This window comes from Stenella coeruleoalba, assembly GCF_951394435.1.
Source record: "Stenella coeruleoalba genome assembly, chromosome: 2".
Lineage (NCBI taxonomy): Eukaryota > Metazoa > Chordata > Mammalia > Artiodactyla > Delphinidae > Stenella > Stenella coeruleoalba.
The window spans coordinates 93,365,218-93,393,052 of NC_137147.1; the positions used below are offsets into that span (position 1 = coordinate 93,365,218).

The 27,835-nt window shown below is 37.9% G+C and overlaps 1 long non-coding RNA gene across 2 annotated transcripts in view; it reads left to right on the forward strand.

Annotated features, from left to right (window-relative positions):
* LOC307182876 overlaps nt 1-27,835 on the forward strand; it is a 259,239-nt gene that overhangs the window by 139,187 nt on the left and 92,217 nt on the right. The gene's annotated exons all lie outside the window — the stretch shown is intronic.

Sequence of the window (27,835 nt, forward strand, 5' to 3'; positions counted from 1 at the left end):
TCCACAGAGGCTCACTTGCCTCCCTGCAGAGCACCTGCTTTTTGATAAGCTACAAAATCAGCCTCACCATATTCTAGCTCCATAAAAATAGATTTCTCTTTGTAAAACACCACACAAAACTTCATTATATAAAACAGTTGAAAATTTACCAAAGATATATATATATATATATATATATATATATATATATATATATATATATATATATATATATATGGAGTGGAAAAAGCATTCAGAATAAACATACAAACAAATGTAGCAACTGTTTTTTTCTCTAACCAGGCACTGTCCTGCCTGACTTCCTGAGAAGCTCATCCCTCCAGGGGTTCTAGCTGGCTCTCTTTCTGAGTTCTGTCCATCTGCCTCAGCTTCTGTTCCAGGATTTTGTGGAGTTTATTTCTACCTTTTCTGAGGTTTGAAAGAAACTGCACTGTTTTCCTCTTTCTTCCTACATAGATTTTCACACAAAACACAAGGATGAAAGCCTTGTGGTAGGGGTGACTTCTTGAACCAGTTGAAGACCTAGAAGTTTGTGTAAGCTGCCTGAACAGAATCATTGATTTTGTGGAGCTGTGGTGAGCCATCAAACTGCACTGGTCTCATATTTCTTGTAAAATGAGGATTATCATAACATCTCCCTCATGAAGATGTTTTAAGATTGGATAAGAAGAGGACACAGGGCTTCCCTGGTGGCGCAGTGGTTGAGAGTCCGCCTGCTGATGCAGGGGACACGGGTTTGTGCCCCGGTCCGGGAAGATCCCACATGCCGTGGAGCGGTTGGGTCCGTGAGCCATGGCCGCTGAGCCTGCGCGTCCAGAGCCTGTGCTCTGCAACGGGAGAGGCCACAGCAGTGAGAGGCCCGCGTACAGCAAAAAAAAAAAAAAAAAAAGAAGAGGACACAAAATGGTCTTTTGTTTTTGTATGTAGACCTAGATTCATTTTCTACTAAGTGTGTTGGTGATTTGTATAGAAAGAAATTAAATTCTCTTCCTTCTGTTAAGTGATATAAATTTATGAATTTATATCATTAGGGAATTTATGAACTCTTTTAACTATTTATAAACATTTAACCATAAAGATGCAGCAATCAGTTAGAAGACAGGATGGAAGAAAAGAATTCACTTGCAATAGTGACAAAACAGGTAAAATACCTCCCTGAATAAATGTAATCATATAAATGGATATACACCAAAAACACATTTAAAACGCTAAATTAGGCACACCAAAAAAGGAGGTTACAGAAGAAGCCTTGAGCATCAAAAAGGTCTGCTATGTTTGAGATTCTGTATATTTGAGAAGACTTTCATACTGATATATCCATATCAAAAGATGTAAAGTCTCCCTAAATTAATCAAAACTTTATTACTTTCATGACAAAATTCACATTTTTATGCATATAAATTGAATCTAAGGTCACATGAAAAAGAAACATATTCTTGGAGAGAAAAATTGTAGAAAACTGTAAATGAAAAGGTACTGGTCATACCAAATATTATGTTATAAATCTATAATAATTAAAACAACATGGTAAAATTACATGACTAGATCATTAATATAGAATAGAAAGTAAGGCATATACATATTGGGAATTTATTACATTATTAAAGTTGCATCAGTTAAGGAAAATATAACTTATTCATTTAACGGTGTTCAGACAACTAGATCATTATATGAAAAAAAAGTTGGATCTCTAAATCACTTGAAACACCAAATTAAATTCCAGATAGACCAAGAAATCCCAAGAAGAATAAAATAATAAATGTAGTATGTGAAAGTATGAGTGATTTGACTCATAATAGCTGAATGTGAAAGGATCTTTTAATAAACCACACACACACGCACGCATACACACACACACACACACACACACACACACAAATTGGTAAATTCTACTACATAGATATAACAAAAAAGTGTGCATAAGAAAGAATACTCAGAGGGAAGAGAGCAGAGGGAAGAAGAACTACAGTCCTGCAGCCTGTGGAACCAAAACCACATTCACAGAAAGATAGAAAAGATGAAAGGCAGAGGACTATGTACCAGATGAAGGAACAAAATAAAACCCCAGAAAAACAACTAAATGAAGTGGAGATAGGCAACCTTCCAGAAAAAGAATTCAGAATAATGATACTGAAGATGATCCAGGACCTCGGAAAAAGAATGGAGGCAAAGATCAAGAAGATGCAAGAAATGTTTAACAAAGATCTAGAGAATTAAAGAACAAATAAACAGAGATGAACAACACAATAACAAATGAAAACTACACTAGAAGGAAGCAATAGCAGAATAACTGAGGCAGAAGAATGAATAAGTGACTTGGAAAACAGAATGGTGGAATTCACTGCTGTGGAACAGAATAAAGAAAAAAGAATGAAAAGAAATGAAGACAGCCTAAGAGACCTCTAGGACAACATTAAACACAACAACATTCGCATTATAGGGGTCCCAGAAGGAGAAGAGAGAGAGAAAGGACCCGAGAAAATATTTGAAGAGACTAGAGTTGAAAACTTCCCTAACATGGGAAAGGAAATAGCCACCCAAGTCCAGTAAGTGCAGAGAGTCCCATACAGGATACACCCAAGGAGAAACATGCTGAGTCATAAGACGCTGAGTCATATAGTAATCAAACTGGCAAAAATTAAAGACAAAGAAAAATTATTGAAAGCAGCAAGGGAAAATTGACAAATAACCTACAAGGGAACTCCCATAAGGTTAACAGCTGATTTCTCAGCAGAAACTGTACAAGCCAGAAGGGAGTGGCATGATATACTTAAAGTGATGAGAGGGAAGAACCTACAACCAAGATTACTCGACCCACAAAGGATCTCATTCAGATTCAATGGAGAAATCAAAAGCTTTCCAGACAAGCAAAAGCTAAGAGAATTCAGCACCACCAAACCAGCTCTAGAACAAATGCTAAAGGAACTTCTCTAAGTGGGAAACACAAGAGAAGAAAAGGACCTACAAAAACAAACCCAAAACAATTAAGAAAATAGTCATAGGAACATACATATCAATAATTACCTTAACGTGAATGGATTAAATGCTCCACCCGAAACAAACAGAAAAGCAATATGGATGCTTTTCTATCCATATTGCTGAATGGATAGAAAAGCAAGCTGCATATATGTGCTGTCTAAAAAGTCCCATTTCAGACCTAGGCACAGTCAGACTGAAAGTGAGGGGATGGAAAAAGATATTCCATGCAAATGGAAATCAAAAGAAAGCTGGAGTAGCAATACTCATATCAGATAAAATACACTTTAAAATAAAGAATGTTACAAGACACAAGGAAGGATACTACATAATGATCGAGGGATCAACCCAAGAAGAAGATATAACAATTGTAAATATTTATGCACCCAACATAGGAGCATCTCAATACATAAGGCAACTGCTTACAGTTCTAAAAGAGGAAATCGACAGTAACACAATAAGAGTGGGGGACTTTAACACCTCACTTACACCAGTTGAAAGATCATCCAAACAGAAAATTATTAAGGAAACACAAGCTTTAAATGACACAATAAGCCAGATAGATTTAATTGATATTTATAGGACATTCCATCCAAAAACAGCAGATTACACTTCCTTCTCAAGTGCACATGGAACATTCTCCAGGGTAGATCACATCTTGGGTCACAAATCAAGCCTCAGTAAATTTAAGAAAATTGAAATCATATCAAGCATCTTTTCTGACCACAACGCTATGAGATTAGAAATCAATTACGGGGAAAAAAACGTAAAAAACACAAACACATGGAGGCTAAACAATACGTTACTAAATAATCAAGATATCACTGAAGAAGTCAAAGAGGAAACCAAAAAATACCTAGAGACAAATGACAATGAAAACATGATGATCCAAAACCTACGGGATGCAACAAAAGCAGATCTAAGAGGGAAGTTTATAGCTATACAAGTCTACCTCAAGAAACAAGAAAAATCTCAAACAATATAATCTTACATCTAAAGGAACTAGAGAAAGAAGAACAAACAAAACTCAAAGTTAGCAGAAAGAAAGAAATCATAAAGATCAGAGCAGAAATAAATGAAATAGAAACAAAGAAAACAATAGCAAAGACCAATAAAACTAAAAGGTGGTTCTTTGAGAAGATAAGCAAAATTGATAAACCATTAGCCAGACTCATCAAGAAAAAGAAGGAGAGGACTCAAATCAATGAAATTAGAAATGAAAAAGGAGAAGTTACAACAGACACTGCAGAAATACAAAGCATCCTAAGAGACTGCTACAAGCAACTCTATGCCAATAAAATGGACAACCTGGAAGAAATGGACAAATTTTTAGAAAGGTATAGCCTTCCAAGATTGGACCAGGAAGAAATAGAAAATATGAACAGACCAATCACAAGTAATGAAATTGAAACTGTAATTAAAAATATTCCAACAAACAAAAGTCCAAGACCAGATGGCTTCACAGGTGAATTCTATCGAACATTTAGAGAAGAGCTAACACCCATCCTCTCAAACTCTTCCAAAAAATTGCAGAGGAAGGAACACTCCCAAACTCATTCTATGAGGCCACCATCACACTGATACCAAAACCAGACAAAGATACTACAAAAACAGAAACTTACAGACCAATGTCAGTGATGAATATACATGCAAAAATCCTCAACAAAATACTAGCAAACAAAATCCAACAACACATTAAAAGGATCATACACCAATATCAAGTGGGATTTATCCCAGGGATGCAAAGATTCTTCAGTATACGCAAATGAATCAAGGTGATACACCATATTAATAAATTGAAGAATAAAAACCATGTGATCATCTCAATAGATGCAGAAAAATCATTGGACAAAATTCAACACCCATTTATGATAAAAACTCTCCAGAAAGTGGGCATAGAGGGAACCCACCTCAACATAATAAAGGCCATATATGACAAACCCACAGCAAACATCATTCTCAATGGTGAAAAACTGAAAACATTTCCTCTCAGATCAGGAAAAAGACAAGGATGTCCACTCTTGCCACTATCATTCAGCATAGTTTTGGAAGTCCTAGCCATGGTAATCAGAGAAGAAAAAGAAATAAAAGGAATACAAATTGGAAAAGAAGAAGTAAAACTGTCACTGTTTGCAGATGACATGATACTATACATAGAGAATCCTAAAGATGCCACCAGAAAACTGCTAGAGCTAACCAATGAATTTCGTAAAGTTGCAGGATGCAAAATTAATGCACAGAAATCTCTTGCATTTCTATACACTAATGATGGAAAATCTGAAAGAGAAATTAAGGAAACACGCCCATTTACCATTGCAACAAAAAGAATAAAATACCTAGGAATCAACCTACCTTGGGAGACAAAAGACCTGTATGCAGAAAACTATAAGACAATGTTGAAAGAAATTAAAGATGATACCAACAGATGGAGAGCTATACCATATTCTTGGATTGGAAGAATCAGTATTGTGAAAATGACTCTACTACCCAAAGCAATCTACAGATTCAGTGCAATCCCTATTAAATTACCAATGGCATCTTTTACAGAACTAGAACAAAAAAATCTTAAAATTTGTATGGAGACACAAAAGACCCTGAATAGCCAAAACAGTCTTGAGAGAAAAAAACAGAGCTGGAGGAATCAGACTCCTTGACTTCAGACTATACTGCAAAGCTACAGTAATCAAGACAATATGGTAGTGGCACAAGAACAGAAAAATGATCAGTGGAACAAGATAGCCCAGAGATAAACCCATGCACCTGTGGTCAACTAATCTATAACAAAGGAGGCAAGGATATACAATGGAGAAAAGACAGTCTCTTCAATAAGTGGTGCTGGGACAACTGGACAGCTACATGTAAAAGAATGAAATTAGAACACTCCCGAACGCCATACACAAAAATAAACTCAAAATGAATTACAGACCTAAATGTAAGACCGGACACTATAAAACTCTTAGAGGAAAGCATAGGAAGAACACTCTTTGACATAAATCACAGCAAGATATTTTTTTATCCACCTCCTAGAGTAATGGAAATAAAAACAGAAATAAACAAATGGGACCTAATGAAACTTAAAAGCTTTTGCAAAGCAAAGGAAAGCACAAACAATACGAAAAGACAACCCTCAACATGGAAAAAAATATTTGCAAATGAATCAACGGACAAAGGATTAATCTCCAAAATATATGAACAGCTCATGCAGCTCAATATCAAAAAAACAAACAATCCAATCCAAAAATGGGCAGAAGACTTAAATAAACATTTCCCAAAGAGGACATACTGCTGGCCAAGAAGCACATGAAAAGCTGCTCAAGATCACTAATTATTAGAGAAATGCAAATCAAAACTACAATGAGGTATCGCCTCACACCAGTTAGAATGGGCATTATCAGAAAATCTACAAACAACAAATGCTGGAGAAGGTGTGGAGAAAAGGGAACCCTCTTGCTTTGTTGGTGGGAATGTAAATTGATACAGCCACTATGGAGAACAGTATGGAGGTTCCTTAAAAAGCTAAAAATAGAATTACCATATGACCCAGCAATCCCACTACTAGGCATATACCCAGAGAAAACCATAATTCAAAAAGGCACATGCACACCAGTGTTAATTGCAGGACTGTTTACAATAGCCAGGTCATGGAAGCAACCTAATTGCCCATCGACAGACGAATAGAGAAAGAAGATGTGGCACATATATACAATGGAATATTACTCAGCCATAAAAAGGAAAAAATTGGGTTATTTGTAGAGACGTGGATGGATCTAGATACTGTCATACAGAGTGAAGTAAGTCAGAAGGAGAAAAACAAATATCTCATATTAACGCATATATGTGGAACCTAGAAAAATGGTACACATTAGCTGGTTTGCAGGGCAGAAATTGAGACACAGATGTAGAGAACAAACGTATGGACACCAAGTGGGGAAAGCGGCGGAGGGGTGGGGTGGGGGTGGTGTGATGAATTGCGAGATTGGGATTGACATGTATACACTGATGTGTATAAAATTGATGACTAATAAGGACCTGCTGTATAAAAAAATAAAATAAAATTCAAGAAAAAAAATGTCCAAAGTGGTACCTATTAAAACTCTGCTATGGTCCCCCCTCCCCAAAAAGAAAGAATACTCAGGAGAAAGGAGAAAGGACAAACACAACTGAGAAAAATGCTTGCAACCTGTTTAACTGATAAAGAGCTATCTTCCATAATATATTTCTTTGTTCCATAATTACTTCTTCATATATAAAAAAACTCCTGCAAGTAAAAGTGAAATGGATAAATGATAAGAACAAATAGTTATTAAAAAAGGAAATATAAATGATTTAAATATGAAAAGATGCTCAACTTCAGTGTTTAATAATAGAAATGCAATTAAATGTATGAGATGTCTTTTTTGGTTGCCTTTTGGATTAACAAAGATTGTCCAACTAGAAAAACTAGGGGCTTTATCAAAGATGAAGTCTAGTGAGCCAAACAAATGAGTTCTATGCTTCCAAGATTCAACCTATACTCTGTTTGGATTTTGGACTTCTTGAAGAAATGTAGATGTATGTGAAGTAAACTGGCATTTAAAAATAGAGTTTGCAGGCTTTCCTGGTGTTGGGAGTGGTTAATAATCCGCCTGCCAATGCAGGAGACACTGGTTCGAGCCCTGGTCTGGGAAGATCCCACATGCCATGGAGCAGCTAAGCCCATGCGCCACAACTACTGAGCCTGCACTCTAGAGCCCGAGAGCCACAACTGCTGAGCCCGCGTGCTGCAACTACTGAATCCCATGTGCCTACAGCCTGTGCTCCACAACAAGAGAAGACACCACAATGAGAAGCCGGCGTATTGCAATGAAGAGTAGCCCCCATTCGCCGCAACTAGAGAAAGCCCGCACGCAGGAGCAAAGATCCAACACAGCCAAAAATAAATAAATTTATTAAAAAAACAGAGTTTGCAACAATACTAGAACTATAATTGTTGCAGGCAAAAATCATCAGTAGATGCTAAAGAGTGGAAAAGTCATGACTGAGATACACAGTATTTATACAGTTTCAAACTCTCTCCCTATAAGCTACTTATTAATAACAAAGTGAGAAGTAGTAACTGTACAGTAGTGAATCCAGGCAGCCACCAACTTGTGAGGAAGCCCAACTTGCCACACGTAGAAGATCTGAAGCTCCCAGTGACAGACATCAAGTACGTGATGTATGTGAGTAAAGGAGGCTTTGAATGATCCCAGCCTTTAGATTTCACATTTTCCAGCTGAGAACGCCAACATCATGGAGCAGAGACAAGCCATTCCTGATGTACTTTGTCCAAATTCCTAAACCCCAGAATCCACGAGCATAATAAATGGCTGATTAATGGTGGTGAGTTTGGGGATAATTTATTATGTAGCCCTAGTAACTGGAACAGGTGGCGTCTGCCAAATTTCTCCACCATAAAGTTACCATTTTTCCCTTTGTAAGAAGTAAATAATTTGTAAGGAAGTACTTTGAGACTAGATAAATATCTGTTCCTCATTAAGTTTTCACCCTTATCAAACTAGTTTTAGTGTCCTTTGATGATTTTTTAATTCTACCATTCCTTCTATATTTCTGAATTAGCATTTTTCTATAAGGAAGAGCTTTTCTGTTCCCCTACGTGTATATGTATGTATCTATTCATAACAGTGTGCTTTCATGGATTCTTATTTTATACAGTGGAGTATAACACACTTTTATTACTGATGCTCAAGTTGTTGCAGATTTGTCCTGTAGAAGATCCTTTGAGCTAATCCTGGGTCATTTCCCCAAGTACTCATTGAGCATCTCCTTAGTTTCTGGTACAAAAAGTTGTCCCAGGCTCATCTTGTGCTTTTCATGATCCAGTTCTGGAATACAAGGCTTTTCTCCAAGGAGCCCTGGTCATTTTAGTGAAGAATGGTAGATAGAAAACAAGACATAAGTTCTAGATGTGTTCGTTGCTATTGGGGTGTCATTGCTTTAAGTGCTCTCAGTGGGCTGAGCTAGAAAATTGTTTATATACCTATTTATCTGTTAAAAAGCTTGAGTTCATACGGATACCTCCAATTTCAATCTATAATCTCAGGGAACATGCTAATGTTTCCTTTATCCATGTTTGTAACTCTTCTCTGATAGTAAGAAATCTGACCCTGAGTCCTCTTAAAAAATTTACTCATTTGCTCAAAAGTAGGATACACAGAAAGTAGTTTCAGAGTTACTAACCCATGAACTGAGAAATGCAGTCTACTAACTGTAGTTCAGCATTTGTTTTCAGTCATTTTTTAGGTAAAATTTATATAGGGTAAAATGCACATAAGTGTACAATCTGATATATTTTGGCACAGGAACAAACACATACTCCTCCTACTGAGGCATAGAACATCCCATCACCCCGGAAAGTCCCCTTATGCCTCTCTGGAGTAAACCACTTTTCTGATTTTTTTTCACTATAGATAGTTTTGTCTTTTGTAAATCTTCATGTAAATAAATTCATACATTGTCTACTCTTTTATGACTGGCTTATTTCACTCAGCATAATGTCTATGAAATTCATACATCATCTGTCAGTAGTTTGTTCATGGTTATTGCTGAGTAGTATGTATCTTATCCACAGTTCATTTATCTATTTTCCTGGGGGTATTAGTTTGGGTTGTGTTCTTTTTTGACCATATGAATAAACTGCTATGAATATTCTTATGCAAGTCTTTTTGTGGATATACATTTTCGTTTCTTTTGAGCAAACACTTTGATGCAGATGTGCAATAGGTACATCCTTAACTATATAAGAAAATAACCTTTCCAAAGTTGTACCATTTTAAACTCCCACCAGCAGTTTATGAGAGTTTCAGTTGCTTCACATCCTCATCAACATTTAGTATTTTCAGTCCTTTTAATTTTAGCTATTCTAGTAGTTTTAATTTTTATTTTTTTGAATGGCAATGACTTGGAGCATTCTTCCCCAACTTTTTAACCATAGACATCCCCAAGTCTTGGGGTTTGGCTCATTCTCCATTCTCTCTCTTCCTTTGAATTTAGTTCAGGGAGGGAGAATGTATGGTTCTTAAGATTTTTGAAATTAAGCTTGAAGAAATGGATCAGAAAGTTCAAGGATGCTCCTTACATTCCTAATTCACATTTCGATAAGCTTTTATCAATGAGACAAAAGGTTTATAATTAATCATGTGCATATAATTTACTTGGGTTTGTTCTGTTTTGTAAAGCTGATATATTTATAAAGAAAATGAGTATCTGGCATTGTTTACATGCTAACACTTCCAGAGTTTTTATGAAAATTATACAAGTGGAAAGATGAATTCTCATAAAATTTTCCTAGCATCTTTTTTTATTTTTAGAAAGTTATTTTTAGACTGTTCAAGGCTAGCATCAACATATTGCCAGACCAATAATTGTACTGGGTGTTTTCATAATACTTTCCTTTGTGCATACTTTCAGTATGGCCACCACACCCCTATACGGTATTATCTGCACTTTATAGATGAAGAAATGTGGGCCTCATGAGAGAGGTGAAGCACCTTTTTACGATATCACAGTTGGTAGCAGATCAGGAATTAAAATGAAGGAGTCTGTGTCATGGCCCATACTGATTCCATTAGGAGCTGCTGGGGCCTCCTGGTGAGCGCAATGTGTTCCTTAGCCCTAAAAACTTCTTGTTCCTTTGTTTCAAACAGCACCATGGAACATCTCAGGGGCCATACACAGCCAGGGCCAGGGAATGTCTAAATTCGAATGAGGGCGGGGGTGGTAGACCCCAGAACTTTCAGGCAGGGGCAGATGTCTCAGCTGGTTTCTCCTAGAGAGGGACGCATCTTCAGTTGAGCATAGGTGGGGAGTGGCACTGTGACCTGCACTCTCTCGCCCTCCTTCCATGATGGGGAGCTGAAAGAGGCCCCGGTGTATTCCAAGGACTCAGGAATCTCTGTTAGGATGGTCAGGGTCTGGATTGGAACATCCAAGAGGGCTGAGCCTACCCTCTACTCCTGGATGCATGGTCAATAAATTCTTCATCTCCCCATTCCTGACTCTCTGGACAGAGAATTTCAGTCATTTCAAGGCAGCCTCCATCCATATTTCTAGGTCCTTCACCTTGGTCCACATTATAGTGCCAACACCCTTATCCAACTATTTCATTTCTTGTTCTTCATTAGGAGGTTTTGGTGGCATAATAGCTCAGGAAACATCCTCCAGCTGCAATATACAAGTTATTTTCCAAAGGAAAACCTCAACCTGAACACTGATATGTCTAATAATATACTTGTCCAGTGTAGATGTTTCTCAGACTGTGGACATCTTTGACTGGAATTATAGCATGAGAGACAAAGTATTAATTTGTAAGGACAAAGATCTAGAAAATATTTCAAAGAGATGTGGCTTTAGGCTGAAACTTATGTCAGTTAAAAAAATACAGAGTTTCATAAAATAGAAACATTCATGGCCGAATCTAAAAATAGGCTACTTATAGGAATTCCCTGGAGGTCCAGTGGTCAGGACTTGGCACTTTCACTGCTGAGGGCCTGGGTTTAATCCCTGGTTGGGGAGCTAAGATCCCACAAGCTACACTGCGAGGACAAAAATTAAATAAATAAAGATAGGCTACTTGGGTGTCCATTAAAATACTGTATTTATGGCAAACAGTGTACCTTCCTCAGAAGATGCTGGGGCACAAACCTGAACGTGTCCTCCTCTGTGTGTTAGAGGATTAAAAAAATTAAAATCATGATTCTCATGCAAACGTAAAACAAATACATGTGAAAGATTTTATCAAATTCACTGATTGAATGAGGGCACTTATAAGATATTGTAACTGGTTCAAAGAAGAATTCAAAAGACCACAGGTTTGTATGGGGTAAAGAAATGTTGAAGTAACTTTGTATATGGACTTGAAACTTGCTGTATTATTTTCTTGGGGGTCCAGAATTTATTTTCATGTCTTTAGTCAAGAATTCTTTGTATTGCTATCCCTTATTTATAATTTTCAGAGTTGTAAAGTAACTAAAGGCAAAAAAAGGCACGAAGCCCTCATAGAATCGAATAATTTGAGAAGGCTCTAACATCCCATTGAAAGGCTATCCAATAATTTCCTTTACTTATTCCAAAATCTTACATGTTTCCTCACACTTGAATGATTTTCTTGGTCATCTTTTCCATTTCCTGGTTTCTAAGAGAGAGTTTTCCCTCTTTGTCAGGAAGCCTTAGATTGTGGGCTGGGAACCAGGCAAGCCTGGGGTTCAGACCTCAATTCTGCATTTACTAGGCATGTGGCCTCATTGAAATCCCTCCTTCACTGAGTCCACTTCTTACAATGGATGTAAGGATTAAAGTGCCTGGTACATAGATATAACAGAACCAAACCCTTACTTGCTAATTCTGTGTGGGATGTGGATCCAAATTTAATGTAGTCAAACCTATCACTACCCCTATTTTAGAGATGTGGAAACTGAGGCACTGAGTGTTTAAGGCACTGACCCAGGGTTATGCTTTTCAGTCATGTGGTGGAGCCGAAATTCAAACCCAGGCCAGCTGGTTCTGCTGCAACACTCAGCCTGCACTCAGGAAATGAAGGTGCCATGGCACTGCTTAGTTTCTTTTTAAAAATAATTTATTTATTTATTTATTTATTTTTGGCTGCGTTGGGTCTTCGTTGCGGTCCGCAGGCTACTCATTTCAGTGGCTACTCTTGTGGAGCATAGGCTGTAGGCGCACAGGCTTCAGTAGTTGTGGTGTGCGGGCTCAGTAGTTGTGGCACATGGGCTTAGTTGCTCCACAGCATGTGGGATCTTCCCAGAACAGGGATCGAACTTGTGTCCCCTGCATTGGCAGGCGGATTCTTAACCACTGCGCCCCCAGAGAAATCCCTGCTTAGTTTCTTTAATCCAACCACATCTTGACATGAGTGACTTGGCTGATTACCCTAGGAAGTCAGCTATGGAGTTGGTGGTCACACCTCACTCCCTGGTCACTCTACCCCTGTTTGGCACTGGGGTGGGTGCCATGTGTCTCAGTGCTCTCCCTGAAACCTGCTGTGTGAAGATTCCAAGATCTGCTTGTGTTGTTGTTTGTTTTTATTTTTTTATTGAAATGTAATATAAAACTTGTAGAAAAAGGCACAGCTCAGTGAATTTTCACAAAGTGAATGCATATGCATTTAAGCAGCAGATCAAGAAACAGAACCTGACTGGCACCCCAGAAACCAGCTTGTGCTGTCTGCCAGTCACGACCCCAAGGGTGACCACCACCCTAACTGCTAACACCGTAGTGCCACTTGCCTTTGATCCTTATGTAAAGGCAACCACATCATCTGCATTCTTTTGTGTCTGGCTTCTTTCATTTAACATTCTGTTTGAGATTCATATTGAATGTAGCTGTAGTTTGCTCATCTCACTGCTGTATGAAAATGTAATTTATTTTCCAGTCTATGAATGATAGACAGTTTGGTAGTTTCCAATTTATGGTTCCAGCATACACCTTTTGGCTCACAGAGTTACTACTGCCATTATCTGGGAAAACAAGAGCATCCAAAAATTGTTTTTTACTGAGCACACATACAGCATACACATTTATTCATCCCCAGATAGAGCCTAAGGTAGGGCACCTGTGGTGAACGACAAATTATTTTTCTTAATTTCAACCCATGATGGTCTGATATTTAAAAAATACAACAAAAATAGATTCGAAAATGAAATGAAAAACGCTTAAATCAGTCTCTGTCTCTTCACTGAGACAAGTCCTCTGGTCATGTACTTAAATAATGTGGCTGTGTCACATTGCTGTAAAATGTTTAAAAGCTGACTCTCCATATCTGTGTTTATCTCATCGTGAACTCCAGCTTGTAAATTCTTACTTCTGGATTCTATGGAGATAAAACTAATGTTCATAGTTACAATAGAGATTGGGCTTTTTAAGGAGTTTCTACAAGGTACAAAAGAAGAAAATTATTAGCACTTTATTTGTCAACATCATGTTTACCAAAACACAGTCACAATAAATATGTTTGTTTATGCTGACAGCCAGGGAGCTCTGAGGAATGGTATTCAGCTCTCAGCATCACGAGAAGTATTGTTTTCCTACTTAAAGTAGAACATAGTTACAATATCAGAAAAATTGTCCAACTTTCTATGTTCATGGCACACTTTGAACTGTTAATGCTTTCGATGGCCCATCTAAAATAATCAAAGACTCTGAACACCACTAAGGATTTAAACACTGCTTAAGATTGTTACAATAAAATTACAAGGTACAGCGATCTTGCCTTATCAGAGGTTTTGCTTTCTGTAGGTTCAGGCACCTGCTGTCAACCAGGGTCTGAAAATATTAAATGGACAATTCCAGAAGCAAACAATTCATAAGTTTTAACTTGAGTGTCATTCTGATTGCTTGATGGGATCTCGAGTTGTCTGCCTTGGTCCCTCCCAGCACGTGAATCACCCCTTTGTCCAGCATATCCTGCCCCATTGATCACTTCACAGCTGCCTCAGTTTCCATCCACTATCATGTTATCATGATACTTGTGTTAAAATCACCCTTATTTTAAAAGGGTTTAAAATCACCCTCAATAAAGTCCCCAAGTGCAAGAGTAGCAATGCTAGCAAATCGGATATACCAAAGAAAAGATGTAAAGTGCTCCCTTCATATGAAAGTTTTCAAATTACTAAGTAAAGAAAAAAAATGTATGCTGAGGTTTCTAAGATCTATGGTAAGAAAGAATCTTCTGTCTGTGAAATTGTGAAGAAGGAAAAAGAAATTCATGCTAGTTTTGCTGTCTGATCTCAAACTGCAGAAGTTATGGCCACTTGGCTTCCCTGGTGGGGCAGTGGTTAAGAATCCACCTGCCAGTGCAGGGGATACGGGTTCGAGCCCTGGTCCGGGAAGATCCCACATGCTGTGGAGCAACTAAGCCTGTGCGCCACAACTACTGAGGCCGTGTGCCACAACTACTAAAGCCCGTGTGCCTAGAGCCCATGCTCCGCAACGAGAAGCCACCGCGATGAGAAGCCCGTGCACCACAATGAAGAGTAGCCCCCGCTCACCGCAACTAGAGAAAGCCCGTGAGCAGCAACAGAGACGCAACACAGCCAAAAATAAAGAAACAAACAAAAAGTTACGGCCACAATGTGTGGTAAATGCTTATTAAATTGGAAAAGTCATAAAATTAGTACAAGATATTTTGAGATAGAGAAAAAGGCCACATTCACATAACTTATTACAGGATATTATCATATTTGTTCTATTATTAGTTACTGTTAATTTCTTACCGTGCCTAATTTATAAATTAATCTTTACCACACATATGTATACCTAGGAAAAGAGCATTGCACATATAGGGTTCAGTACTGTCTGAGTTTTCAGGCATCCACTAGGGGTGGTGGATTGTTTCCCCAGGATAAGGGGGGAAGTAGTGTAGTGCACTGTAATTACAACTACATGGTGACGATGTTTCAGGCAGATTGTAAGTGCACGCACAGTTGTGGCTTTGTTCACTTAGTCACCTGGGAAATATTTGAAAAGAATTTTTGGTGCCCTGATGGGGCTCATTTTTGTCAAAGAGAAAGTCTCCACACATCCCTGTGTCCTCGACACAGTCCCCTGGAGTTCCTGTCTTTTCCTCTCAGAAGTGATAGCCCCTTGGGCTACACTGAATCACACTCCTACTCAGCTCAGCATTCTGTCTGGAAAAATCACTGAAATTACATGCAGCAAAGACATTTCACGCAAATGTGATTGCTCCGTGGTGAGGGATTTGAGGAACAGAAACTGCAGTACAGGATGGAGCAGCACTGGCCCCAGCATCTGTAGACGAGCCTCAGACAGGAACCTTCCTCAGCACAGCATTAGGGGCACCTATTTCTTCATCATAAAGCACCAAATTCACAGATACCAGCCAAGTTTTAAAAGAGCAGCAACAGTAGAGGTATAATCTAGGTGCCACATCCAGCACCCTGGGGGGAAGTAATCAGCCTCCTGAAGGATGGAAGACCTGGTAGCTAGTGAGAACCCTTGGTCTTGATAGACATTAATAAATGTTTTCATTATATTGTCTAATAACTTGAGATTTAGGGAAATAATTCAAATGGAATCTTCTAGGAGAGCATTAACTGACAATATAATTTTAGGGTCACCCTCAAGCTATGTCAGTTCAAGCAAAAGTAAGAGAATCACTTGAAAATTATATGGAGCAAATAGTTGGAAAAATATATAAATGTTCAAAGTCTGTCCAAGGCTTCTGAGGATAACTGGGTTCCCAAATAATTCCATTTACTGTTTTATACTCGGACAGTCCTGTGGTTTATGGTTTAACTTCCCTGTGCTTGTCTGTGTCCTGCGGAAGTCTGGCCAGCACCAGATCTCAGCACACTCTGCTTCTGAGGGTCCGGGATAACCACCTTTAGCCAGCACCTCCTGGTCCTTCCTCTTTCCCATCCCATGACCCACCCTGGTCCTCTCACCAGCCTCCCCGTACTCAGTGTGTTCTCTAGGTTCTTCATCCCACACTCTCCATCTTCATAGGCTACTTTCTCCACCGTGGTCCTTCAACATCTGCCCTGAGGCAAGTATTTAAATCAGACAGGTAAAGCCCTTACTAAGGAAGAAAAGCTGATGTTTGTGTTGGTTTTTCTTGAACTCTGTAGACCAGATACCAGCATTGAGAGAATTCCCGACTTGAGTCCCTTCTCTAGAAGGCCAAGTCTCTGAGCAGAGGCAGAAGAAGGAATCCAATAGAAGATTATGGATTAAAAGTAGGGTTTCGACCACCTCAACTAATTAGAATGGCTACTATTAAAAAATGGAAATTAACAAGTGTTGATGAGGACGTGTAGAAATTGGAAACTGGTGCACTGCTGGTGGGAATGTAAAATAGTGCAGCCACTATGGAAAACAGTATGGCTGTCCCTCCAAAAATTAAAAATAGAATTACCATATAATCCAGCTATTTCTCTTCTGTATATATAGCCAAAAAAATTGTAAGTAGGGACATGAAGATATATTTATACACCCACTTCTTTTTTATAAACATCTTTATTGGAGTATAATTGCTTTACAATGGTGTCTTAGTTTCTGCTTTATAACAAAGTGAATCAGCTATACGTATACATATATCCCCATATCTCCTCCCTCTTGCATATCCCTTCCACCCTCCCTATCGACCCTTTAGGTGGTCACAAAGCACTGAGCTGATCTCCCTGTTCTATTACACCCACGTTTATAGCAGCATATTCACAGTAGCCAAAAGGTGGAAGCAACCCAGGGGCCCATCAACAGATAAATGGATAAACAAAATATGGTATATTACAATGAAATATTATTGAACCTTAAAAAAGAAGGAAATGCTGACACATGCTGCAAAATGGATGAACATTGAAGACATTATGCCAACTGAAATAAGCCAGTCATAAAAGGACAAATACTGTATGATTCCACTAATATGAGGTATTAGATTCACAGGTACCAAAATCACAGAGACAGAAAGTAAAGTACCCAATCAAAAAATGGGCGGAAGACCTAAATAGACATTTCTCCAAGGAAGACATACAGATGGCCAAGAAGCACACGGAAAGCTGTTCAACATCACTAATTATTAGAGAAATGCAAATCAAAACTACAATGAGGTATCACCTCACACCAGTCAGAATGGCCATCATCAGAAAATCTACAAACAACAAATGCTGGAGAGTGTGTGGAGAAAAGGGAACCCTCTTGCATTGTTGTGGGAATGTAAATTGATACAGCTACTATGGAGGACAGTACGGAAGTTCCTTAAAAAACTAAAAATAGAATTACCATATGACCCAGCAATCCCACTACTGGGCATATACCCAGAGAAAACCATAATTCAAAAAGACACATGCACCCCAATGTTCATTGCAGCACTGTTTACAATAGCCAGGTCATGGAAACAATCTAAATGCCCATCGACAGACGAATGGATAAAGAAGATGTGGTACATATATACAATAGAGTAGTACTCAGCCATAAAAAGGAACGAAATTGGCTCATTTGTAGAGATGTGGATGAATCTAGAGACTGTCATACAGAGTGAAGTAAGTCAGAAACAGAAAAACAAATATCGTATATTAATGCATATATGTGGAACCTAGAAAAATGGTACAGATGAACCGGTTTGCAGGGCAGAAATTGAGACGCAGATGTAGAGAACAAACGTCTGGACACCAAGGGGGGAAAGTGGCAGGGGGTGGTGGTGGTATGATGAATTGGGAGATTGGGACGGACACATATACACTAATATGTATAAAATGGTTAACTAATAAGAACCTGCTGTATAAAAAAATAAAATTTTAAACAAAAGAAAAAAAGTAAAATAATGGCTGTCAGAGGCTGGGGGTGGTGGAGGAAATGGGAAGTCATTGTTAAATGAGTATAGAATTTCAGGTTTGTTAGATGAAAAGAGTTCAGGAGATATTAGTGATGATTGCACTACAATGTGAATGTAATTAATATTTAATATCACTGAACTGTACAGTTAAAGATAATTAAGAAGGTAAATTTTGTGTTAAGTGTATTTACCAGAGTAAAAAAAATTTTTAAAGGAAAAGAAAAAAGGGAGGTTTAAGCTTGTGTCTCCACATCTGTGCATCTCATCAGTGTATTAGTGCCACTAGCTTGATTCCAGTTCCTTAATAACACAAGGAAGACTTGAAAACTTCATGTGCCAATTTATTTCCTCCAATTTCCCCTGTAATTAATAGAACCATAGTTCATGGGGAAAAGAATAACTAGAATATAGGCCAAGTAGACCAAGTCTGGCCCACATCCAGATGTTTTTGGAGTGAAGTGTTGAAGCAGTCAGCTGCATTCGTCAATGGGCAGAATGTCCTTTGCCATTTCTGCCTCACTTAGCACAGCCTTTCTGAGACACTGTCTTGCTTTATGCTGTAGGACCAGAGCACTGGGGTCAGGCTAGGAACAGAGGACAGGCAGATGACTCCAAGAATTAGATGCAGTGCTGAACTGAAATTTAGACCCCCATCCCTGGGCTGGTAGTACCACCAGCGAACAGTGCAACATGCTGTGCAGAGTGTAGCCTGAGCCTTCTGGAGGGGAAAATGACAGTTGAGTGAGCATGTACTGGGCTGAGAACCAGGAGACTGAGTTCCTTCCTTGTCTTGGTGTCCATGAGTTGTGTGGCCTTAGGCAGAATTCTTAACCTCTAAGCCTTTAGGGTTTGTAGATGGTAGATCTTTTTTGCTCCAGCAATAACATTCCTTAAGTCCATGAAAACAGTAAAAATCATGTAAAGAATTTCTCCTGAACCTCTGAGATATGATTAATTCCTAACAAGAAAACATGCAATTGTTTCATCCTAATGAACTTAAGTTACCTTTATTTCCATGGTCTATAATTGCAAGGTCTTTTGAAAGGGGTGGGTTGATTAACTCTTTTTTTATTTCCTTTGTTTTCTTGTGATTAACAGAGGGAAGCTGCTTTGATTGCCTTTATGGCCACTTTTAAATTACCTGCATTCGTATCGTTAACAGCTAGAAGCTTTGAGAAAGTATCAGCATTGAGGGTACATCTTCCTGAGACTGAGTAAAAAGCAGGTTGTTTTATAAGAGCTGTTTCTACCCCTGCTGTTGTTAAATGCTTTTAACCCAAGTGGCCTGACAGGGAACATGCTCATAAAGGTCTCAGAGAGTGCCGATCAGAACGCATATCATTGGAAACATGAGTAGCCAACTGGAAAACCGAAAATGACTTAACAGGTTGTGATGAAGGGAATGTAAAAGCTGGGGCAGCATTGGACTCAAAAGGATTAAAATGATCCTGTTTGTAGGTACCTGCATCCAGCAGTTCTCTTGGAAATGTCCCAGCTCTGGTCATGTAGACCAAGTCACAGATGATTCATGCAAGAAGGCAAACGAGGCTAAGAGGAGCAGGGCAAGGGCTGATCTATACAAAAGAAGCAGCCAAAGTTCAATCTTAGTGCTCTCCAGGGTAGGAGTAAGCAATGATTGTCCTAAGTTACAATTTTTTATTAATTTTCAGTTTGTAAAAGTTTCCTGCCATTGTCATTTATTATTGGTCTCACCTGCAGTAAGAATGGCAGGACAGATTTCTGCATTCAGTGTCTCTCAGCCTTTCCATGTAGCAGAAACAACACTGGACAAGGAGCCAGTGTCCCTTGTGCTCTTTCCCTACCCATCTGTCTGTCATGGGGAAGACATTAAGCTTCTTTAGGCCTCAGTGTCCACATTGAGTAGAGTTGGGGGTGGAGACAAGGCTTGAGCCATATGCTCTTGAAGGCCCTGACTCTCTGAGGGTCTTTGAGGTTCCGATTCATTTGAGGGTCTCAATTGAGAAGCCTAACATTAATGGTCATTTTTTATTTAAGTATAGTTGATTTATAATATTGTGTTAGTTTCAGATGTATAGTAAAGTGTTTCAGTTACATATATGTTTTCAGATTAAATCCCTTTATAGGTTATTACAAGGTATTGAATATATTTACCCGTGCTATACAGTAAATTCTTGTTGCTTATCTATTTTATGTCTAATAGTTTGTATCTGTTAATCCCATATTCCTAATTTGTCCCTCCTTCCCCCCGCTCCCCTTTGGTAACCCTAAATTTGTTTTCTATGTCTATGAGTCTGTTTCTGTTTTGTATATACATTCATTTGTATTATTTTTTAGAATCTACATATAAGTGATATCATATAGTATTTGTCTTTCTCTGACTTACTTCACTAAATATAATATTCGCTAGGTCCATTCATGTTACTATAAATGTCAATATTTCATTCTTTTTTAATGGCTGAGTAATATTCCATTGTGTATTCCATATCTTCTTAAGCCAATCATCTGTTGATGGGCACTTGTTTGTTGCAGTGTTTTGGCTATTATAAATAGTGCTGCTATGAACTATGGAGTGCATATATCTTTTTGAATTAGAGTTTTCGTTTTTCCAGATGTATACCCAGGAGTGGGATTGCTGGATCATATGGAAGCTCTATTTTTAGTTTTTAAAGGAACTTTGTAGTGTCCTCCATAGTGGCTGCACCAATTTACATTCTCAGCAACAGTGCAGGAGGGTTCCCTTTTCTCCACACCCTCTCGAGCATTTATTATTTGTAGACTTTTTTTTTTTTTTTTTTTTTTTGCTGTATGCGGGCCTCTCACTGTTGCAGCCTCTCCCGTTGCGGATCACAGGCTCCAGACGCGCAGGCCCAGCAGCCATGGCTCACGGGCCCAGCCGCTCCATGGCATGTGGGATCTTCCCGGACCGGGGCACGAACCTGTGTCCCCTTCATCGGCAGGCGGACTCTCAACCACTGCGCCACCAGGGAAGCCCTTGTAGACTTTTTGATGATGGCCATTCTGAGCAGTGTGAGGTGACACCACATTGTGGTTTTGATTTTTGCATTTATCTAATAATTACTGATGTTGAGTATCTTTTCATGTGTCGGTTGGCCATCTGTGTGTCTTCTTTGGAAAAATGTCTGTTTGGGTCTTCTGCCCATTTTTTTGATTGGGTTGTTTGTTATTTTGATACTGAGTTGTATAAGCTGTTTGTATGTTTTGGATATTAACCCCTTTTTTTATTTGCATCACTTGCAAATATTTTCTTCCATTCTATATGTTGACTTGTCATTTCGTTCATGGTTTCTTTTGCTGTGCAGAGGCTTTTTTAGTTTGATTAGACTCGTCTAAGAAAATACTGCTACAATTTATGTCAGAGAATGTTTTGCCTCTATTCTCTTCTAGAACTTTTATGGTTTATATTTAGAGTTTTAATGTCTTATATTTAGGTCTTTAAGCCATTTTGAGTTTATTTTTGTATAAGGTGTGAGAGAATGTTCTAATTTCATTGATTTACAAGTAGCTGTCCATCTTTCCTAACACCACTTGTTGAAGAGACTGTTTTTTCTCCATTGTATATTCATGCCTCCTGTGTCATAGATTAATTGACCTTAGGTGCATGGGTTTACTTCTGGGCTCTCTATCTGTTCCACTGATCTCTATATGTCTGTTTCTGTGCAAATACCACACTGTTTTGAATACTGTAGCTTTGTAATATAATCTGAAATCTGGAGAGGTTATGCCTCCAGCTTTGTTCTTTTTCCTCAGGATTGCTTTGGCAATTATTGGCCCTTTGTGATTCTGTATAAATTCGAGAATCATTTGTTCTAATTCTGTGAAAAATATCATAGATATTTTGATAGGGATCGCATTAAATCTGTAGATTGCTTTGGATGGTATGGCCATTTTAACAGTATTAATTCTTTCAATCCAAGAGCAAGGGATATCTTTCCATTTCTTTTAATCATCTTTAGTTTCCTTTATCAATGTTTTATTGTTTTCAGCTTATTTGTCATTCATCTCCTTGGTTAAGTTTATTCCTAGGTATTTTGTGGGGGGGTGTGATTTTAAATAGGATTTTTTTTTTTTTTACTCTCTCTTTCTGACATTTCATCGTTAGTGTAAAAAAATGGAACAGATTTCTGTATATAACCTTGTATCCTACTACCTTTCTGAATTCATTCATTAGTTCTAATTGTTTTTGTGTGAAGACTTTAATTCTCTCTGTACAGTGTCATGTCATCTGCATATGGTGACAGTTTTACATTTTCCCTTCCAATTTGTGTACATTTTATTTCTTTTTCTTGTCTGATTGCTGTGGCTAGGACATGTAACACTGTGTTAAATAGGACTGGTGAGAGTGGGCATACTTGTCTTGTTCCTGAATTTAGTAGGAATACTTTCAGCTTTAGTAGGAATGCTTTCAGCTTTTCACTGTTGAGTGTTATGTTGGCTGTGGGTTTGTCGTAAATAGCTTTTATTATGTTGAGGCATGTTTCCTCTGTTCCCACACTGGTGAGAGTTTTAATCATGAATGAGTGTGGAATTTTGTCAAATGCTTTTTCTGCATCTATTGAGGTGATCATGTGGTTCTTGCCTTTTCTTTTGTTAATGTGGTGTGTCACATTGATTTTTGTATGTTGAACCATAATTGCAACACTAAAATGAATCCAACTTGATCATGGTCTATGATCCTTTTTATGTATTGTTGGATTCAGTTTGCTAATATTTCGTTGAGGATTTTTACATCTGTATTCATCAAAGATATTGGCCTGTAGTTTTCTTTCTTTCCTTCTCCCTTCCTTTCTCCCTCCCTTTCTTTCTTTCTTCCTCCCTTCCTTCCTTTATTCCTTTCTTTCTTTCTTCCGTTCTTCCTTCCTTCCTTCCTTCCTTCCTTCCTTCCTTCCTTCCTTTCTCCCTTTCTCCCTTTCTCCCTTTCTCTCTTTCTCTCTTTCTTTCTCTCTTTCTTTCTAGTTTTGATATCAGGGTGATGGTGGCTTTATAGATGAATTTGGGAGTATTCCCTCCTCCTCAGGGTTTTGGAATATTTTGAGAAGGATTGGTACAAGTTCTTCTCTGTATGTTTGGTAGATTTCTCCAGTGAAGTCATCCAGTCCTGGATTTTTGTTTGCAGGGAGTTGTTGTTTTTTCTTTTTCTTTTTAAAGATTCCATTTCACTTCAGGTGATTGGCCTTATCAAACTATCTATTTCTTCTTGACTCAGTTTTGGCAGGCTGCATGTCTCTAGAAACTTGTCCATTTCTTCTAGGTTGTCCAATTTGTTGGCATATAATTGTTCATAGTATTCTCTTATAATTATTTGTATTTCTGTGGTATCAGTTGTTATTTCTCCTCTTTCATTTCTTAGTTTGTTTGGGTCCTCTCCCTTTTCTTCTTGGTGATCCTGGCTAAGGGTTTGTCAGTTTTGTCTTTTCAAAAAACTAGCTCTAAGTTTTATTGATCTTTTCTATTTTTTTAATTTTAATTTTATTGGAGTATAGTTGATTTACAACATTGTGTTAGTTTCAAGTGTACAGCAAAGTGATTCAGTTATACCTATGCACATATTCATTCTTTTTTAGATTCGTTTCTCTTATAGGTTATCACAGAATATTAAGTAGAGTTCCCTGTGCAATACAGTATGTCCTTGTTGGTTACCTATCCTATGTATAGTAGCGTGTGTATGTTCATCTCAAGCTCCTGATTTATCCCTCTCCCCTGTGTTTCCCCTTTGGTAACCATAAGTTTGTTTTCTATATCTATAAAAATGTTTCTGTTTTGTAAATAAGTTCATTTGTATCATTTTAAAAATTAGATTCCACATATGAGTGATATCATGTAATAATTGTCTTTCTCTGTCTGACTTATTTCACTTAGTATGATAATCTGTAGGTCCATCCATGTTGCTGCATATAGCATTATTTCATTCTTTTTTATGGCTGAGTAATATTCCATTGTATATATGTCCACATCTTCTTTATCCATTCCTCTGTTGATGGACATTTATTGGCTATCGTAAATAGTGCTGCAGTGAACATTGGTGGCCACGTATCTTTTCAAATTATGATTTTCTCCAGATATATGCCCAGGAGTGGGATTGCTGGATCATATGGTAGTTCTGTTTTTAGTTTTTTAAGGAACCTCCGTACTGTTCTCCATAGTGGCTGCACCAATTGACATTCCCACCAACAGTGCAGGAGGCTTCTCTTTTCTCCGCACCATCTCCAGCATTTATGATTTGTAGACTTTTTGATGATGGTCATTCTGAGTGGTGTGAGGTGGTACCTCATTGTAGTTTTGATTTGCATTTGCTAATAATTAGCAATGTTGAGCATTGTTTCATGTGCTTTTTGGTCATCTGTATGTTTTCTTTGGAGAAATATCTACTTAGATCTTCTGCCCATTTTTTGATTGCGTTCTTTATGTTTTTTAAGCTGCATGAGCTCTTTGTATATTTTGGAAATTAATCCCTTGTCGGTCACTTAGGTTGCAAATATTTTCTCCCATTCTGTGGGTTGCCTTTTCATTTTGTTTATGGTTTCCTTTGCTGTGAAGAACTTTTAAGTTTAATTAGGTCGCATTTGTTTATTTTTGTTTTTATTTTCATTACTTTAGGAGGTGGATCGAAAAAGCTCTTGCTGAGATTTATGTCAAACAGTGTTCTGCCTATAATACTCTAAGAGTTCTATAGTGTCTGGCCTTACATTTAGGTCTTTAATCCATTTTGAGTTTATTTTTGTGTATCGTGTTCTAATTTCATTCTTTTACATGAAGCTTTCCCATTTTCCCAGCACCAATTATTGAAGAGGCTGTCTTTTCTCCATTGTATATTCTTGCCTCCTTTGTCATAGATTAACTGACCATAGGTGTGTGTTTTATCTCTGGGCTTTCTATCCTGTTCCATTGATTTATATGTCTGTTTTTGTGCCAGTACCATACTGTTTTGATTACTTTAGCTTTTTAGTATAGTTTGAAGTTAGAAAGCCTACTTCCTCCAGCACTGTTTTTCTTTCTCAAGATTGCTTTGGCTAGAGTCTTTTGTGTTTCCACACAAATTTAAAAAATTTTTTGTTCTAGTTCTGTGAAAAATGCCATTGGTAATTTGATAGAGATTGCATTGAATCTGTAGATTGTGGGTAGTACAGTCATTTTGACAATATTGATTTTTCCAATCCAAGAACATGCTATATCTTTCCATCTGTTTGTGTCATCTTCGATTTCTTTCATCAGTGTCTTATAGTTTCCAGAGTACAGGTCTTTTGCCTCCTTACATAGGTTTATTCCTAGGTATTTTATTCTTTTTGATGCAATGGTAAATGGGATTGTTTCCTTAATTTCTCTTTCTGATCTTTCATTGTTAGTATATAGAAATGCAACAGAGTTCTGTGTTTTAATTTTGTATCTTGCAACCTTACCATCTTCATAGATGAGCTCTAGTAGTTTTCTGGTAGCATCTTTAGGATTTTCTATGTCATGTCATCTGCAAACAGTGACAGTTTAACTTCTTTTCCAGTTTGGATTCATCTTATTTCTTTTTCTTCTCTGATTTCCATGGCTGGGACTTCCAAAACTATGTTTAATAAAAGTGGCAAGAGTGGACATCCCTGTCTTGCTCCTGATCTTACCAGAAATGCTTTCAGCTTTTCACCATTGAGTATGATGTTAGCTGTGGGTTTGTCATAGATGGCCTTTATCATGTTGTGATAGGTTCCCTTTATGCCCACTCTCTGGAGAGTATTTATCATAAATGAGTGTTGAATTTTTGTTGAAAGATTTTTCTGCATCTATTGAGATGATCATATGGTTTTTATTCTTCAATTTGTTAATGTGGTGTGTAACACCGATTGAGTTGCAAATATTGAAAAATCTTGCATCCCTGGGATAAATCCCACTTGATCATGATGTATGATCCTTTTAATGTATTGTTGGATTCAGATTGCTAGTATTTTCTTGAGGATTTTTATGTCTATGTTTATCAGTGGTATTGGTCTCTAATTTTCTTTTTTTGTGATATCTTTGTCTGGTTTTGGTAGCAGGGTGATGGTGGCTTCATACAATGAGTTTTGGACTATTCCTTCCTCTGCAATTTTTTGCAATAGTTTGAGAAGTATAAACGTTAACTCTTCTCTAAATGTTTGATAGAATCCAGCTGTGAAGCCGTCTGGTCCTGGACTTTTTGTTGTTGTTGTTGGAAGTTTTTAAATCACAGTTTGAGTTCAGCACTTGCAATTGATCTGTTCGTATTTTCTGTTGCTTCCTGGTTAAGTCTTGGGAATCCATACGTTTCTAAGAATTTGTCCATTTCTTCTAGGTTGTCCATTTTATTGGCATATTGTTGCTTGTAGTAGTCTCTTATGATCCTTTGTATTTCTGTGGTGTCTACTGTAACTTCTTCTTTTTCATTTCTAATTTTATTGATTTGAGCCCTTTCCCTTTTTTCTTTCTTTCTTTCTTTCTTTTTTTTTTTTTTGCTGTACGTGGGCCTCTCACTGTTGTGGCCTCTCCCGTTGCGGAGCACAGGCTCCGGACGCACAGGCTCAGCGGCCATGGCTTACGGGCCCAGCCGCTCCGTGGCATGTGGGATCTTCCCGGACCAGGGCACGAACCCGTGTCCCCTGCATCGGCAGGCGGACTCTCAACCACTGCGCCACCAGGGAAGCCCCCTTTTTTTCTTGATGATCTTAATTATTTCCTTCCTTCTGCTGACTTTGGGTTTTGTTTGTTCTTTTTCTAAATCTTTTAGGTGATAGGGTTGTTATTGTTGTTGTTGCTGAGATTTTTCTTGTTTCTTGAGGAAGGCCTGTATTGCTATGAACTTCCCTTTTAGAACTGCTTTTGCTGTGTCCCATAGATTTTGTAAGTTTGGGTTTTCATTTTCATTTGTCTTGAGGTATTTTCTGAGTTCTTCTTTGATTTCACCATTGACCCACTGGTTTTTCACTGGCATGTTTAGTTTCCTTGTGTTTGTTCTTTTCCCATTTTTCTTTTTGTGATTTATTTCTAGTTTCAGACTATTGTGGTCAGAAAAGATGCTTGAAATAATTTTTATCCTTTAAATTTGTTTAGGCTTGTTTTATGATCTAGTATGTTTTCTATCCTAGGGAACGTTCCATGTGCACTTGAAAAGAATATGTATTTTTTTGGATGTAGCGTCCTAGATAACAATTCAGTCCAACTGGTCTGTAATGTCATTTAGGACCTCTGTTGCCTTATTAATATTCTGTCTGGATGATCTGTCCCTTGATGTCAGTGGGTGTTAGTGTCTCCTACTATTATTGTATTCCTATCAGTTTCTCCCTTTGTCTCTGTTAGTATTTGTTTTACATATTTAGGTGCTCCTATACTGGGTGCATATATGTTAATGAGTGTAATATTCTCTACTTGTATTGATCCCTTTGTCATCATATAATGCCCTGCTTTGTCTTTCTTTATGGTCATTGTTTTAAAGTCTATTTTGTCAGATAAGAGTATTCCCCTGCTTTCTTGTCATTTCCCTTTGAATGAAATATCTTTTTCTATCCCTTCGCTTTCAGT